This window comes from Fringilla coelebs (assembly GCF_963513975.1).
Source record: "Fringilla coelebs genome assembly, chromosome: 5".
NCBI lineage: Eukaryota > Metazoa > Chordata > Aves > Passeriformes > Fringillidae > Fringilla > Fringilla coelebs.
Window position 1 is genome coordinate 46188930 of NC_140033.1, and position 5557 is coordinate 46194486.

Consider the following 5557-nt stretch of genomic DNA (forward strand, 5'->3'; position numbering starts at 1 on the left):
TGATCAGGAAGCAGAAAGCAGAAACTGAAGAGGGATTTTTAAAACCATTTGGAACTAGTGCTGGTTTTGCTGCAGTTATCAGGGAAACAAACATAACATCTGACAATTTGATTTGGGCTGACTCAACGTGAAACTTTTTAACCTGGCAGGAAAGCACTCAGTTCTCATATATGGTAAAATAGAAATCAGGATTCTGAAGTCTTTGAATCTATCCTCATTTATAACAGAAAATTGTAGGTGTAAAGCCCTAGGTTTCAAAATTTGAAGGACCAGATTGATGATTTACTCTAAACCCTTGTATAACAGGGGATCCCAGGTCACCTCTTTTATCTTTGACAGCAGATGCTGTAGATCTCGAAGGCTGAATTCCTAGAGTACCCTCTTTTTTATGTGATGTTACAATGACATTTACAGGTGCTAACAGAAATAGGGTCTCCAGTACACCAGACACTGTACAAACACAAAGGAAGAATTGGCTTAAACCCAAAATTTTGTGCCTAAAAATAAAATATGCTTGTCATCTGAGCGGGCCTCTTAGGCACTGCCTAAGGACATGGTTTAGTGGTGGACTTGCCAGTGCTGGGTTAACAGATGGACTCTATGATCTTAAAGGTCTTTTCCTGAAAGAATGAGTCCATGATTCAATGAAATCTACCAGACAGCTCTTACCAAGGCCTTGTTCTTGGGCACAGCATTGTCAAACTCCCAGGGCTGTGAACATTGAAGTCTGGCCACCCTAAGACTTATGTGCAGATGAAACCAATAATCATTATCTCTGCTTCATTACTTTTCTTCATTTGAAAGAAATGGAGGCACTTAAAACTTTCAAAGATACTTAGTTTTGAAACATCAAAATTTTAAAATTCAATTTAATTTTAAGACATCTTCAGTTTACTCAGGATTTTCTAGCCTTTGAGCTCTTGGTAAGAGCTAAAAAGGCAAAGTCATCTTTTGCTTTAACAAAAGAAGGTTCCTCCAAATAGCAAGAGCAACCTATGATCTAAAAATCATCTCACAAGCACCAGGGATGTGATCACATGGCCTTGAACTGAAAAGAAACTGATTAAAAATTGACAAAGGTATTCTTATGTATTTCCACTGGAGGAGCCCAGCAGCCTTTGGTTATTGTTAAGGTTGATCACAGCACAAAGTGAAGCATGTTTATGTCAATTCAGCAGAGACACCAAAAGGTTAAATTGACTTTCTCAGGATGTTAGTGTCAGGGTGTCAGCTACTGTGATAATTAAATACTTGTAAAGAGATCAAAATTTTATATTTTACAAGCATTGGGAGAAGTGACTGCTTGCAAGACAATCAGCACATGAAATGTGTATGCTATCCAGTCTGCACTGAAAGCAATAGCAAAAATCTCTTTTAAATGTGGCAAAGGCTTTACCCCATCCATTATGTTGAGGAATCATCAGTAGGAGCAGCATAAAGTTGGTATTTCAAGGCTTTTCAACAAAAGAAATAACAAATGAGATAGCCTCTAGGGGTACATTTACTTGTGCCTGTAGAAAGTACTGTTCCACAGAAGTTATGTTCATTGCTAGTTCTGATATTTGCAAGCTTGGCTTTCAGAAGGGGTTGCTAAAACTCTGAATCAAGCCCTGTGTCTGCAAGGCACAGCTCTTGTTAGGATGGCACATCTCCTGTATGCTCACTTGACCAGTTCTGAGTTTCCTTGCAGCTCACTTTACTCTTGAACACCCGAGGTAGTGATGGTGTATGTGCACTCAGCAGTGGCTGTCTGCATGCTGGTTTAGGTCTGTATTGGGTCTGAAATATGGTTTTAATACACTCACTGGTTGTCTCCAGGGATAGGAGTCTGTAGTTTCAATAGTAGTAGTTCAATTGGAACTTGTAGCTTCGATCTACAAGCTGTGTGAGCCATATAGTTTTAATTTTGCAAAATATTTCCTTACAAGTGCAAGCAAATGCTGTGCATTGGACTCAGCCCCAGCTTGCATACAGGAGACTTAAAATGCAATTATGTAATCCATGGTGTTATAAGGAGGTCTGAGATAGCAAAAGGAGAATCACAATGTGGTACAATTTCTGAGAAAGAAAATTAGGGCACAGGTTAATACAGGAAAGAAAAAGGCAGTAACAATGACAGCTGGGTCTACAAGGGCTGTTATCATGTTAGGTCTTATCCAGGAAGAGTTCCTCGGCTGATGCTCCGAAAGTGTGCTGGGATTAGTGCCACAGGTATTGCCGTGGCCTCATGCAGCACATTCCTGCTGGGAATTGGGTGGTGTCCCTGTGGATGGTGCCCCAGCAGGAGCAGGGCACTGCCAAGCTGCTGTGGCAGTCTCTGCAGCAGCGTTTTGGAAGCCAGGCAGTTTGTTAGTTACTTTGTGAGCTTGAGGAGGAGGAAACAGAGAAGCGGCACTGCTCCTGTCGAGCTGCCTGCCCTCAGAGGAGCAGGAGTGAGTAACCCACTCTCTCTAGACCTTAGAGAAAGGATCTGTGAATTTCTAAAGGGGCTACTGCTGAAGCACTGCAGACATGCAGGAAGTGAAGGATTGCTGAGGGTGAAGAGAGGGAGAGAGGAAACCTGCTGTGAGAGATGTGTAATTCTGTTAATGGTGAGGCAAGTGGCATTGCTAATGAGAGAGCCCTACGTCCTTGAGGGGAACATGCTCTGCCAGGGACCAGCCAGGATAGATCTCTGAGGGAGCCACTTGAATCAGCCCCAAAGGCATGGAGAACAGGCTGCAGACATCTGTGCTAAATGCAACTGCAGAATGTGTGGATAAGTGAACAAAACACAGCATTTTAAACATAAGTCCTTTCTTGTGTCTGCTCTGTGCTCTCTTTATCCAAACCAGGACCAGAAGACCAGAAAGATGGGCAAGATAAAACCCTTTTTTCCACAGCAATTGGCAGGTATGGGTTTTGAACACCACTTTCCAACCTGAGTTCCAGTCTTCCAAAGTGAATTCCTTGCACTGGAGTTTGCACCATTTCCAGTTCGGAGCTGGGTTCTTCCATGATTTCAGGTGTTCAGCTGCCATGAGAGCATTCAGAATACTGTCTCAAATGCCAGCAAATACATGTTTTGTTTTTGTAGTTTCACAGGTATATATTCCCAAACCCATGTGTACCTGTGGTGTCTGGCAGCTTGCCTGCTGGGGTTCATTTTCTGTGTCCTGCTGGAAATTGGAGAGGCTGCTTTAATGCACACACGTGGTCATGTTGGGCCTTGCCATTGTGGTGACCTTGCTGCTTTGCCTGTCCACACACCCCAATGGAAAACCAGGATTAGGGGTCTGGAGTGACAAACCAGGGGGAATTCCTTCTTTTTGCTTAGTTTGGAGATGGCCAGATGCAAGCCTGAGCAGTGTGAGGAGGAGGAGGAGGAGGTGCAGCTGCTCCCAGGGCAGAGGGATGTGCTGCAGGGAGGGTCACTGGCCAGTCCCTGAGCTGGCAGTGAGAGCAGCTGCTGTTCAACCCAGCTAGAGAGAAACACACCCTGAGAAGCCCTGCCAGAGGCATGTGGGTGGGTAGTGCTGAGATCTGGGGGTACCCATGTTCTAAATGCTTGGTAAGGGAGGACTGTTCTGCAAGGACAAATGTGTTGGCTGTGCTGAGCCAAGGCTTCCAACATCACATGAATTATTCAAAGAGGAGAAAGAAACTCTAACCAGTGCTGCAACAAAAGAGACTGCAGCAAAGGCAAACTCTCAGCTCCTAAGTATGCTCCCTCTCCCTCTCTTCTTCCTTCCTGGTTCATACTAGGAATAAAGGATTTCAGTGAAAGCTGCTTGCCCGCCTCACATAACCCTGAGAAGATGTATTTTCCAAAATCACCTTCCTCAAAGTGGAGCTGGGACAATCCAGACATTTGGTTTTTGTATTATGCAGAGTTCTAAAACCCAGAGATTGGGGGTCCATGTAAGGAGCCAGGAGAGGAATGAAGTGGTGGATGCATGGATAGTCCTTGCACAGCTTTGGCCCAGATTTACATCCCACTCAAACCCGCTCACTCAGTTCAAACACCCAAAGGAGGAGTTTTAACTGAAAAGAAGTCAGATCCAGTTTGCTTCTCTGGAGGAATCACTTTCTGGGTTTCCTTTTTTCTTCTGTCTCTCTGTAGAGTCTGGGTAGATCAAGCTCTGAACAGAAGTTAGGGGGAAAGTGTGTCCCCTGAGCCTGGAAGGATAAGGCCAGTGTAGGGCAGGAGGGAGGGTTCAGGGTCACCCTCTGGCTCAGAGACACCAGGTGTCCTGTGGCAGAACAGGAGCTGGGGCTGGTGGCTGGGCAGCTGCCTGCCCTCCACATGGCAGCTCTCAGCTGGGCACTTCCAGGGGCAATCAACTCTCATTGTGCTGCTGGCCTGATGAGGCACTGACAGGTACTTAATCTCACTTTCCTTGTAGGAGTGAGGTACTGTGCCAAACACAAAGCTCTCCATTTTTCTAACAATCTACAGAGTTTCTGCCTTCCCCATCACCTGAAGGGAGGGACTGATGGGAGAGGGAATATATTAAATGGTTTGTGACTTTAGTTTTGTTCGTTTGTTTCTTTTGGTTTTGCGTGTGCTTTTTGTTTGTTTGTTTTTGTTTAACTTGTCCATAACCCAAATTCAATATCTGAGGCCTTGCCAAAAGCAGAAATTCTTCAATTGACCCCAGCCAATGTGCAGGCATGATGAGTGGAGTGGCCAGCTGCATTTCCACAAGAGTTTTCATTACGTACTTTCTGCCACGCTAGGAAGAGTGTTGTTGTCCTGAAGTCACACTGGCTCGGACTGGTTCACCTCTTTGAGCCACTTTGTGTTTCAAAAATGCAATGCATTCAATTTATGGCTGGTCTTCCATTGCTTATTCAAACAGCATCGCACCAGTGCCCCTCCACGCCTGTCTGCCCAAGGGCCCAGCAACATCAATAATAAATGACCAGGCATGGGAAGGCAGCTTTGGGTTCAGACCAGCAAGTGTGTCGGGGTAGGGGGCCTCCCCTGAGTGGGGGGCACACCGTGAATGGGAGCTGCAGCTTGCAATAATTCCCTCCCTGCAGAAAGTCTTGTAAATATTTAATGAACTTCTGGCCCTTGCCAAAGATGAGGTCTTATTAGCGAACTGGAGTGGCTTGAGGACAGGTATTGTGTCTGTTACTATAGCACCACCTTGCACAGGATCTCGGTGTGAAAGAGGCAGGGGAGGGAGGGAGGGGGGAGGGAAGAAGAGAGGGAGGGATGCACTGAGGATGAGCCCCAGCGAGCCAGGCTGAGGTTTGCCTGTGGAGCCCAGGGAGGCTGGCCTGAGCAGCACCTGCAGCTCCCAGCTGCAGCCCGCAGCCGCTGCCCCGCGCCGGTACCGACAGCGGGTACCAGAGCTGCTCCCAGGGCCCTGCCGAGCCCCTGGGTGCTTCTGGGGGGGCTTTGCTCCACAGCCTTTCCCTTCTGGCTCTGCAAGAGCTGACCTGTTTTTTTTATTATTATTTTTTTACCTGCTCCTTTCTTGAGCAACTGGTTGTTGTTGCAGAGGTCACTGAGGGGACTGGTGGAGGCTCCCGGCTCTGGCATTGGGAAATATGACAGCAGAAGTGA